The following is a 13,171-nucleotide window of genomic DNA, read 5'->3' on the forward strand; positions in this document are numbered from 1 at the left end:
CCCAGTCTGATCCTTGCTGCATGCCCGGGGATCACTCCCACAGCGCGCTGCCCCGAGATTACTGCAGTGGAGACGAGAGGGCCCCTCCCAGTCTGATCCTTGCTGCATGCCCGGAGATCACTCCCACAGCGCGCTGCCCCGAGATTACTGCAGTGGAGACGAGACGGTCCCTCCCAGTCCGATCCTTGCTGCATGCCCGGAGATCACTCCCACAGCGCGTTGCCCCGAGATTACTGCAGTGGAGACGAGAGGGCCCCTCCCAGTCTGATCCTTGCTGCATGCCCGGAGATCACTCCCACAGCGCGCTGCCCCGAGATTACTGCAGTGGAGACGAGAGGGCCCCTCCCAGTCTGATCCTTGCTGCATGCCCGGAGATCACTCCCACAGCGCGTTGCCCCGAGATTACTGCAGTGGAGACGAGAGGGCCCCTCCTAGTCTGATCCTTGCTGCATCCCCGGAGATCACTCCCACAGCGCGCTGCCCCGAGATTACTGCAGTGGAGACGAGAGGGCCCCTCCCAGTCTGATCCTTGCTGCATGCCCGGAGATCACTCCCACAGCGCGCTGCACCGAGATTACTGCAGTGGAGACGAGAGGGGCCCTCCCAGTCTAATCCTTGTTGCATGCCCGGAGATCACTCCCACAGTGCGCTGCCCCGAGATTACTGCAGTGGAGACGAGACGGTCACTCACCTCTTCGCGGACTGTGGGCTGGCGAAGATCTGTGGAGAAAGATGCAAGGGCCTGTGCCACAGCAGCTGCGTGACAGAAGGCTCACTGATCCTCGGGTAAAGACATTGCACGGTTTATCCCTGTGAATATTTCATGGCAAATAATGTTTATTTTAATTTAAAAAAACATCAACGTCTGGGCTCTGTCCAGAATTGTGGAAACTGGCCTTTCACTGGAGCTGGGACAGACATGGGTAAAATCAGAAAGTTTCTTCAGGACTTCACCGACCAAAATAATCTTTTCCACCCTGTGACGTGTCATGTCCAGTCCTGTACTTTCCCCTGCAGCCACAGCATCTGTCTTGTCACAGCACAATATTCTCTTGCTATGTCCACTTTCTTGGCATGAATTAATTTAATAGTTGTTTTAAGTAGTTAGTTAACCCCGGTTTTACACCCCAGTCTGACTCTCTTTACAGTGCGAGAGAGAGAAAAAAACGAGCTGCTGGAGGAACTCAACGGGTCAGGCAGCATCTGAGGGAAATGGCAATCGAGATTTCGGTTTGAGACAGTCCAGCTGAAGGACCTCAACCTGAAAGTCGATTTTACATTTCTCTCCACAGATGCTGCCTGACCCGCTCAGTCCCTCGAGTTTGTTACTCGAGATTCCAGCATCTGCAGTCTCTTGTGCCTCTCTGTTCGAACTTGTCCCCTTCAGTCCTGCCTCAGACTGAACCAGGCTCTTCTCTCCGGCTTCATTTCTGTTCTGCTTCTTCTTTAGCCCATCACGCCTACCGGGACACAGGCCGTCAACAGCAGCTCGTCAGAGTCCCCTGTCCAGGGCGAAGGTTACCGGCCCTGTGGCTTCTCCTTTCTCCGCACAACTTCAATCGTCTTCCAGGGGAAGGTCCTTCCGATCTCAGGGATGAGGCCTTTGGAGGTTCATTTGACATTTCTGTGCACTGCCACTTTTCGGGACGAGGTTGCAAACCCCAGGCCCAACGCCGCTCCTTTCGGAGCCGGGCTCAGGCAGTCCGTGGCCGAGTTTTCATTTCTGTTCTGATCTGTTTAATGTGTTGCTGATCTCACCCTGCGATGGAAATTACCACTATTACTTCCCATTGAACACATCCAGCAGCAGAATGTTCATTCCCTGAGACTGTTCCGACATGCTTAATCTGTTTCTGATCCCTCCCTGATATAGATACAATTCCTCCCTCAGACAGCAACATAATGTTCATTCCCCGAGTCTGCAGCGCGCGTAGTGGACAATCGCGGTACTGCAGGGGATCAGCCGCTCTCCGAAAGTGAAAGCATTCTGAATCAGGAAGTGCCGGGAGTTAACATGGCTTCGAAAGGAGAGATCGAGAGTTTGAGCGAGGAGGTAATTTGTCCCGTCTGCCTGGATTTCTTCACCGATCCGGTATCACTGGAGTGTGGACACAACTTCTGTCGCTCTTGTATCACACAGTGTTGGGAAAGGGAGGAGAGAAACTCCTGCCCGGAATGTAGAGAGGTGTTTGCTGACCGCACCATCAGGGCCAGTCGGGCCTTAGCAAATCTGACACAAAAAGTTCGGAATCTAAGCATGAATCCGAAAGGGAAGGAAAATAAACTTAACTGCGAGGAACATGAGGAAGAACTGAAGCTGTTTTGTGAAACGGACAAGACACTGATCTGTCTGATCTGTAGAGACGCGCAGGAACACAGAGAGCACAGCTTCAAGCCGATTAAAGAAGCTGTTAAAATCTACAAGGTAAAACTAACCCGGAATCGATACTCACTCCATCCTCCATAACCAACATATTGTTTTCCGCAATGTTCCCCATCCCCAAAGGGATTCCACCACCAAGCACATCTTTCCCTCCAACACCCTCCCCCCCCCCCTCCACTCCCTCCACACAAGTCTCCAGGATCTGTAGGGATCGCTGTCTACATAACTCCCTTATCCACCAGATCCTCTCCACTGATCTCCCTCCTGTCACTGATGCCTGCGAGCGGGACAATTGCAACATCTGATTCCTACACCTCCTCCCTCGTCATCACGCAGGACCCCATCAGTTGCATTCCTCCCGTTTCTAACATGATCGATTGTCCTTTCGTATCAGATTCCTTCTTCTCCAGCCCTTTACCTCTTCCACCTGTCCCCTCTCAGCTTCTCACTTCATCACCCTCCCCCACGTTCCCCCTCACGTTGTCTCACCCGTCACCTGTCAGCTGGTTCTCATCCCCAACCTTTTTATTCTGGCTTCTGTCCCATTCCTTCCCAGTCCTGATGAAGGGTCTCATCCCGAAACACCGACTGTTTATTTCCCCTGAATAGATGCTGCCTGACTCACTGAGTTCCTCCAGCATTTTGTGTGATAATCGGGGTGATCACCTGTTTCTTTTAATCCATCTTTTTTTTTCTTTTTCCTTCGCTCTCTGACTTCCAGGATCAGCTAAAATCTTCCTTAGACACTCTCACAAAAAAGATATCAGACTTCCAGGAAAAGGAGCAGCAACAGAAAGAGAAGATTTCCGGAGTTCGGGTGAGGCTTCCTGAGCGGAATTTCTGATATTACTCTCGAGTTTTGCTCCATTTAATGCAGAGTAGCCGAGTATCGCAGCTCCAGTGACCTGGGTTCGATCCTGACCTCTGCTGCTGTCTGTGTGGAGTTTGCATGCTCTCCCTGTGACCACGAGAGACTCGGACACATCCCAACGACATGCCGGATGAATGGTTAACTACAATTAACCCTATGAAGGTGGTGGAGGGTGTATGTGAATCAGGTGGCAATTAATGGGTTAACGTGGGAGAACAGGTTTCAGGAAAACGTGAGGGAATGGGGTTGACGGGAATGTCTCTGATGTAGTATGGACCCCAATGGTCCTTAATGTCATAAGGAAATACAACACAGCAATGCAGTAAACTAATCTTCACCTTTCATTTGACAGGAACAGTCACACAGTGTTCAGACCCACATCACATCCCAGATTGCTGAACTGCACCAGATTATCACTGAGAAAGAGCAGAGCTTACTCAGGGATCTCAGGACGGAAGAGGAGAGGATTCTAACTCAAATGGAGAAAAATCTTCTTAAGATTCAAGAGAATATATGGTTTATTCAGGAGGAAATCTCAAAGTTAAAGGAAGAGATGGATCAAAAAGACAGTGTGATATTTCTCACGGTGAGGGATTCTATTTCAATTTGTTCCTGTCAAAGGGCACTAAATGAACAGTGGTATATTTGAGATAAACACAGCACAGCGGCCAATTCTAACAAATCAATTGCCGTTGCTGGTGTCGTCACACAGAGTGTTCTCCTTGCATGACGAACCTCCAATCACTCCGCTAATGACATTCTAAAAAGTCGGAGACAGATATTCGATCCTTTATCAGCAACATACAATATTTAAACGATGAAGTTTCAGCATAATTAATCGTAAATTATTCTGCAACGTATCAGTCAAAGATACAATGCAGAAAGAAAACAGACGTGTTGCACCTACACGCAGCATTTACAAATGGCAGTAAACTTTCTCTCCAGACAATTGATGCATCTATTCAGGGTTGTTGTCCCAAAACTGGACTCCACAACTTCTGTACATCCCAGGACAGAATGCAATCTTCTCTGAAATGACTTACTCTGATCATAACACAGAGCTGCTGATTGTGTCCTGAATTATCACATTAAATATCCTCTAAAACTCCATTAACACCCAGTTCCAGTCACAGGCTGTGAGTGAGTCTGATGCGGTGGGTGTGAGGGTCTCTCTGTCAATCAGGGACAACAAAGAATGTGACCCACACATCAGACTTATCCTCCATATCTGGTTTCCATCAGATTACAGAAACTTTCACTGTCTCGTTTTTTCGGATAAGTTTTACATGGGATTGTGCCCCATTCTCCGTCATGAGCAGGCCATTTGGTCCATCTTCTCCTACCAATTACCCTCGGCACAATCCTCCGGCCACTTACTCACCACACCCAGCAACAGTGCCCCGAACTCCCTAGTCCCTCACGTGTTTATCCTGCCTTTCCCATTACAGTCAGTCTCTGCTGTTCCATTTCAGCCACTCCTGTGGCACTGAGTTCCACATCCTCCTCACTAAATTTATTGAGGGATTTATTAAAAACCACCTGGCATTTTATCTTTGACTGAAGGTCTCCCCATAAATAGAAACATAGAAACAAAGAAAACCTACAGCACAATACAGTCTCTTTGGCCCACAGTGCTGTGCCGAACATCTACTGACTTTAGAAATTACCTCGAGTTAGCCATAGCTCTCTATTTTTCTAAGCTCCATGTACCTGTGTAGGAGTCTTGTGAGAGACCCTATGGCATCCGCCTCCACCTTCGTTGCCGGCAGCTCATTCCACCCATTCCAAAATACTTACCCGACATCTCCTCCGTACTACTTCCAAGCACCTGTGTCCTCTCGAGTTCGCCATAATGAGGTACTTTTTCCACCTTCACGCAATCAAATCCATCACTAATCTTAAATTGTTCAATTTTATCATTCTGACGTCATATCCAGATGAAAATGCACAGACTATCCTGTCTTTCCTGTCAGTTTCATCCTCTCAGTAATGGTCTAACTTTCAGAAACTTTCCCTGTAATTTCCCCCATGGTTCTGTATTGCTGGTGTGTGTTTGTGACTGTGGGAGTGGGAATTTTCAACACCTTGTAATGATTTGGATGAAATTCAGGATGTGGACATTAAGTCCAAGTCTAATCAGATTTGTGCTTTTATTTATTTCAGGAGGAAGCTCATCGAAACAGGAGGTAGGACATGGTCTTTACTGAAACCCTGTATGGATTTGTAAAATACTTCAAAATTCCAGTTTATCACCAGCAGTTTAATATTTACAGAATCAGTGACGATGTCCAGGAATTGTCACTGACAGATGAGGCCTTACCGTTTGAAAAATTCAATCACCTCCATTTGTTGAACACAGTGCTGAGAGAAACACTTGATGCCATTAACCGAGGTAAAACTTACAAAGATTCATTTTTCCTTGTTTATGAGACACAATTAAGTTATAATCTGAAGCAAAGATTGTCTGTAATACTGGGCTGAAGGGGAACTGAAATTTATTCCACATCAACCCCACCGACTGGGAGGCATCACTGTCACTTGGTCAGCTGGAGATGTCAGACCCCTGAACACACCAGCACAGGGTCACAATACAACCAATACATGGGACTGGTAGATGAACCACTGTGTCCTGATCCCAGACACACTGTACTCACACGCCAAGACATGAATTTGAATCCTACCACAGGAGCTGGGAATTTAATACTGACTTGATGATATTGTAGGGAATAAAAGCAGGTATCAGTGTGGTTACCGGGATTGTCAGGGAAATACACAAGTCCTTCGTGTGCTGTGAGTGCAGACTCTGACTGACACAGGTCTTCCCACTTCTGGAACCACAACTCTCACTGTTGTTAGAGGGAGAAGAGGGAGCAGTAGTGATAGGGGACTCAATCGTTCGGGGAACAGACAGGAGAATCTATGAACGTGTATGTTGCCTCCTAGGTGCCAGGGTCAGGGATGTCTCGGATTACTTGGTGACATTGGACAAGATAGGACAAGTCAGCAGTGCTTCGTTAAGGGAATATCCTGCCTGACAAACCTGTTGGGATTCTTTGAGGAGATTACAACCAGAATAGATAAAGGGGATGCAGTGGATGTTGTATATTTGGAATCTCAGAAGGCCTTTGACAAGGTGCCACACATGAAGGTGGTAACCAGGTTAAGAGGCCAGGGTATTACAGAAAAGTTACAGGCATGGTTAGAACATTGGCTGATTAGTAGGAAACAGCGAATGAAAGGGATCATTTTGTGGTTGGCTGCCGTGACTCGGATTCCACAGGGGTCAGTGTTAGGACACCTTGATTTTATGCTGTATATCAAGATTTAGCTGACGGAATAGACCATAAGATATAGGAGCAGAAGTAGGCCATTTGGCCCATAAACTCTGCTCCAACATTCAGTCATGGGAAGATCCAATTCTTCCGGTCATCCCCGATGCCCTGGCTAATCAAGAACCTATCTATCTCTGCCTTAAATATAACTTGGCCTTAACAGCCAGTTGTGTCAACAAATTACACAAATTTTCCGCACACTGACTAAAGTAATTTCTCCACATCTCAGTTCTAAAAGGTCGTCCTTCAATCCTGAATTCATACCCTCTTGTCCTAGAGTAGATGGCTTTGTTTCCAAGTTTGCAGATGATACGAAGATTGGTGGAGGGGCCGGTAGTGTTGAGGAAACAGTTAGGCTGGACAAGGACTTGAATGAGGAGAATGGGAAGGAAAGTGGCAAGTGTTGGAAAATGCATGGCCATGCACTGTGGTCGTAGAAATAATGTGCAGATTCTTTTTTTTCAAATGCGGAGAAAACCCAAAAATCTGAGTGGAAGATGGACTTAGCAGTCATTCTGCAGAACACGCTAAAGGTTAACTTGCAGGTAGAGTCAGTGGTGAGGAAGGCAAATCCAACGTTTGCATTCAATTCAAGAGCAGGGATGTGATGCTGAGGCTTTATAAGGCACTGGTGAGGCCTTACCTTGAGTATTGTGAACTTGGGGTCCTCATCTAAGAAAAGATGTGCTGGCATTGCAGAAGGTTCATTTCATAAGGATGATTCCAGGAATGAAAGGGTTCTCATACGAGGAACGTTTGATAGCTCTGTGTCTGTACTCGCTGGAATTTAGAAAGATGAGGGGGGATCTCATTGAAACCTTTTGAATGTTGAAAGTCCTAGACAGAGTAGATGCGGAAAGGATGTTTCCCATGGTGGGGAGTTTAGGACAAGAGGACACAGCCTCAAGATAGAGGGGGGTCTATTTAAAACAGACGCGGAGAAATTTGAGCCAGCGGCTGGTGAATTTGTGGAACTTGTTGTGTGTATTTAAGGCAGAGTTTGATAGGTTCTAGATTGGACACAGCATCAAAGGTTACGGAGAGAAGACCAGGTAGTGGGGCTGAGGAGGGAAAAAAGGATCAGCCATGATTGAATGGCGGAGCAGACTCGATAGGCAGATGGCCTAATTCTGCTCCTATGTCTTATGGTGATCAGACCACAACATTGAAGCATTGTGAGAATGAGCTTGGACACACCAACAAGCATTGACATGGGTCAAGATTTCATCTCGGGAGAAGCACACACAGCATAACCGGCATGGCAAAGCTCCCTCACACACATACACAGGAAGGACTGGCAGATTGTAGTCAGAGCCTGAGAAATGTACATTGTTATTTCCCTCAGTAACCTGGAAACCAATCTCTTCAGAGACAATCATTTATTCATTTAAACAACTCATCACGTGTGACACATTGTCAACATACACCAGACATGTGATGACACACTGCAACATACAAATTCTTCAATGAGTACAGCCTCCTTTAATGTGTATACACACCACATGAATATTTACCACAATCAAAACACACACACACACACAGATATACTATCAGAGTGTGACACACGGCCACAGAAATAGGCACAAATTCCCATTTAGGGTTGAAATCTGCCATCCTTACCCAGTCTGTCTGTTCTGTGGCACTGAGCTGCCCTCTGACGTGACGTCACATCAACACTTCACAGACAGACTCCGGGGTGAGATTCCTCAGGAGGATGATCTGGGAGGGTTTGATGGATGTTGAACTCACGGCCCACTTCATCAATCTGCAAGACTAAGATGTCTTCTTGAGCACGGCCCATTTGTGTGTGTTTGCCCCCCCCCCATCCCTCTAACCATTTCCCATCTGTGTACCTGCCCAAATTTATTTTAAAATATTTTATTTTTATCTTTTTCTTCAGTGTTTGAGGGCATATTCAATTTACCTACCTCCCTCTCTATGAGAATATTACCCGATAGACCACTCAGAAAAATTTCCCGTCTCACATTCAATCTGAGGCCTCTGGTTCTGTACTCCCATTTCTTGGAAAAAGAAACGTTATTTAAGCTCCTTATGAATTATTTACCTCGATAAGGGGTCATACCTGAACATCCTACACTACAGCTGAATAGACCAAGCTTATCCACTCTCTGCTTTTAACCCAAGCCCCCAGTCCTGGTAACATCCTCCTGAAGCCTCCTGTCCAGTGTAATGACATCCTCCCCAGATTCGGGAACCGGAAATGCAGACAATACTCCAAGTGTGTTCTATCATCGACATCAAAGGCCTTGTTTAAGTTCATGTGGACAGTGTGGAATAGGCTGATGAATACAGGACTGAAGGTGTTTTTTAGATTGGGACAAGAAGGGTGGCGTGGGAGCTAAATTCTGAAGGAAGGCAGTTTTTTAAAAAAACTTCGCGTACAAGAACGGCGAGACTGCGCAGGACAGTGCGGAGAGTTTAAAAAGATGACCACCCTATACAGCGGGCAGCGGAGTGGGTGGCAGCAGAGTGTAGGGCTTTGGCTCAACGGGCTTAGGCGGTAACGGGAAGAGGCGAGAGCGAGGCACCGACTCTTTTTCTCCACTTGGCAAATCGGCCTGGACGGACGGGGGAACAGCAGGGCACATTAGCTAACGGTTTAAAAAGTTCGTGTGCTTGGCGAAGTAAGTGGGTGAGTAGACCTATCTTTCTTTGTTTCATTCCTGTAGAATTAGGTAGCATGTCTGCAGGGTTAGTGCTTTGTTCAGGGTGTCAGATGTGGGAATCCTGGGAGACCTCCAGCCTCTCTGATAGCCACATCTGCACCAGGTGAACCGAGATTCAGCTCCTCGGAGACCGTGTTAGGGATCTGGAGCTGCAGCTTGATGACCTACTGCTTATCATAGCGGGGATGTTCAATAGAGCCGTTAGGGAGGGTTTAAACTAATTTGGCAGGGGGATGGTAAACCGGAATGATAGAGTGGAGGAGGGGGAAAACTAGTAAATAAATAATAAATCTAAGATAGTGAGCAGTAAAGATGTCAGGAAGGACAGGCAGGTGATGGGCAAATTTGCAGCAACTGGGATGAGTTGCAGTGCAATCAAAACAAAAAGTACCAAATACTGAACTTAAGGTGTTATACTTAAATACACACAGCATAAGGAATAAGGTGGATGATCTTGTCTACAGCTACAGATTTGCAGGTATAATTTTGTGGCCATCACTGAGACATGGCTAAAGGACGCATGTCTCTGAGAGCTGAACGTCCAAGGATACACGGTGTATCGGAAGGATAGGCAGGTAGGCAGAGGGGGTGGCGTGGCTTTATTGGTAAGATGATATTTAATCATTAGAAAGAGGTGACAAAGGATCGGAAGGTGCAGAATCTTTCTGGGTTGAGCTAAGAAATCGCAGAGGTAAAAGGACTCTGATGGCAGTTATCTACAGGCCTCCAAACAGCTGCAGTGAGGTGGACTACAAATTACAACAGGAAATAGAAAAGGCTTGCCAGAAGGGCAGTGTTATGATAATTGTGGGAAAATCAGGTCGACACTGGATCTCAAGAGAGAGAATTTGTAGAACGTCTACGAGATGGCTTTTCAGAACAGCTTGTTGTTGAGCCCACTAGGAGATCAGAGGTACTGGATTGGATATTGTGTAATGACGCAGAGGTGATTAGAGAGATTGAGGTGAAGGAACGGTTAGAAGGCAGTGATCGTAACATGATTGAGTTCACTGTGAAATTTGAGAAAGAGAAGCCGAAATCTGATGTGTCGGTATTTCAGTGGAGTAAAGGAAATTACAGTGGCATGAGAGAGGAACTGGCCAAATTTGACTGGAAAGGGACACTAGCGGGAGGACGGCAGAGCAGCAGTGGCTGGAGTTTATGCGAGAAGTGAGGAAGGTGCAACACAGATATATTCCAAAAAAGAAGAAGTTTTCGAATGGATAAATGTTGCGACCGTGGCTGACAAGAGAAGTGAAAGCCAAAGTAAAAGCAAAGGAGAGGGCATTCAAGGAAACAAAAATTAGTGGGCAGACAGAGGATTGGGAAGTTTTTAAAAGCTTACAAAAGGAAACTAAGAAGACCATTAAGAGGGAAAAGATGAACTATAAAAGGAAGCTAGCAAATAATATCAAAGAAGATACTAAAAGCTTTTTCAAGTATATACAGAATAAAAACGGGAGAGAGTGAATATAGGACAGATAGAAAATGATGCTGGAGAAAATGTAATGGGAGATAAGGAGATGGCTGAGGAACTGAATGAGTATTTGCATCAGTCTGAAAACAAACACCCTCAAAAGTAAACAAACTCAAACGTAACCGGAACTTAGCTGCTGTACGGCAGATTCACCGTTCTTAATAGCGTTGCATGTTCAAACAGTTCTTAAAGCGGTATTGAAAAAAAAAACAGTTCTTTAAAGCGGTATGCCGAAAGTTCAAAAGCTCACAGTCCTTTTAAAAGGAGAGACTTTTTAAGGCGATTTAAATTCTCTTCCACGTCGTTGTCCTACGATTCCCCGGCGTCGAACTTTCCCACGAAGAATTTTATAAAATATAACGGCTTAAAGCACTGACCTTTCTTCCACACTCTGTCCTCAATCTCCCGCTATTCCCAGCGGAGATTAACACGAGAACAGTCAACGAAATCCTTCCGAATGAGGATCAAACAAGGTCGAACTTTCCACCGTCGAAAATCGATTCTCCTCGATTTTTTTCTTCCAAAATTTTATCTTCACTCTCCACAGCAAAGAAACCGTTGGCAATGAACTTTTAAACTTTAGGCATTATATAAAACGTCATTTTTCAACTAAACTGCGTCATCACATTAAATCACGCAGGGACATGAAGTCAGCTTGGCAAATCCCGCCACGAACTGCCCCACCTGACAGGGTGGGTCTTCCTTTTATATCCTGTAAAAAAAACTGTCACATGACCTCTACTGGCGGGAAAATGACATCACTCCACCATCACAAGACCATTACCTCATGTCCAGTATAACTTCAACCCCAGTCACGTGACAAGGGTACCACTGTCACGGGTACGTAACAGCAGTCACAATTACGACAGAGAAAGTACTCAGGAAGCTGAATAGTCTCAGGGTAGATAAATCTCCAGGACCAGATGGAATGCACCCTTGTGTTTTGAAGGAAGTAGCTGTGGAGATCGCGGAGGCATTAGCAATGATCTTTCAAAAGTCAATAGACTCTGGCAATGGTTCCGGAGGAGTGGAAGATTGCAAATGCCACTCTGGTATTTAAGAAGGGGGCAAGGAAGCAAAAAGTGAATTATAGACCTGTTAGCTTGAGAAATGGTTGGGAAGATTCTGGAGTCAATTGTCAAGGATGAGGTTACGGAGTACCTGGAGGCATATGACAAGATAGGCCAAACTCAGCATGGTTTCCTTAAAGGAAAATCCTGCCTGACAAACCCATTGAAATTTTTTGAGGTAATTACAAGTAGGCTAGACAAGGGAGATGTTCTGGATGTTGTGTATTTGGATTTTCAGAAGGCCATTGACAAGGTGTCGCACATGAGGCTGCTAAACAAGATAAGAGCCCATGGAAATACGGGAAATTTACATTTGTGGATACAGCGTTGGCTGATCGGCAGGAAACCGAAAGTGGGAATAAAGGGATCACATTCTGGTTGTCTGCCAGTTACCAGTGGTGTTCCACAGGGGTCCGTGTTGGGGCCGCTTCTTTTTACGTTGTATATCAACGGTTTGGATTATGGAACAGATGGCTTTGTGGCTAAGTTTGCTGATGATACAAGGATAAGTGGAGGGGCCAGTAGTGCTGAGGAAACAGAGAGTCTGCAGAAAGACTTGGATAGTTTAGGAGAATGGTCAAAGAAGTGGCAAATGAAATACAATGTTGAAAAGTGTATGGTCATGCACGTTGGTAGAAGAAATAAACGGGCAGACTATTATTTGAATGGAGAGAGAATTCAAAGTCCTGAGATGCAATGGGACTTGGGAGTGCTCGTGCAGGATACCCTGAAGGTTAACCTCCAGGTTGAGTCGGTGGTGAAGAAGGCGAATGCAATGTTGGCATTCATTTCTAGAGGAATAGAGTATAAGAGCAGGGATGTGAGGTTGAGGCTCTATAAGGAACTGGTAAGACCTCACTTGGAATACTGTGTGCAGTTTTGGGCTCCTTATTAAAGAAAGGATGTTCTGACATTGGAGAGGGTTCAGCGAAGATTCACTAGAATGATTCCGGGAATGAGAGGGTTAACATATGAGGAATATTTGACCGCTCTTGGACTGTACTCCTTGGAGTTTAGAAGAATGAGGGGGAACCTCACAGAAACATTTTGAATGTTAAAAGGCATGGACAGAGTGGATGTGGCAAAGTTGTTTCCCATGGTGGGGGAGTCTAGTACGAGAGAGCATGAATTAGGGATTGAAGGGCGACCATTCAGAACGGAGATGCGAAGAAATTTTTTTAGCCAGAGTGTGGTGAATCTGTGAATTTCTTGTGGCAGTGGAGGCCAGGTCATTGGGTGTATTTAAGACAGAGATTGATAGGTATGTGAGTAGCCAGGGCATCAAAGGTCATGGTGAGAAGGTGGGAGAGTGGGACTAAATGGGAGAATGGATCAGCTCATGATAAAATGG

Source organism: Hemitrygon akajei, unplaced genomic scaffold (assembly GCF_048418815.1).
Source record: "Hemitrygon akajei unplaced genomic scaffold, sHemAka1.3 Scf000044, whole genome shotgun sequence".
Classification (NCBI taxonomy): domain Eukaryota; kingdom Metazoa; phylum Chordata; class Chondrichthyes; order Myliobatiformes; family Dasyatidae; genus Hemitrygon; species Hemitrygon akajei.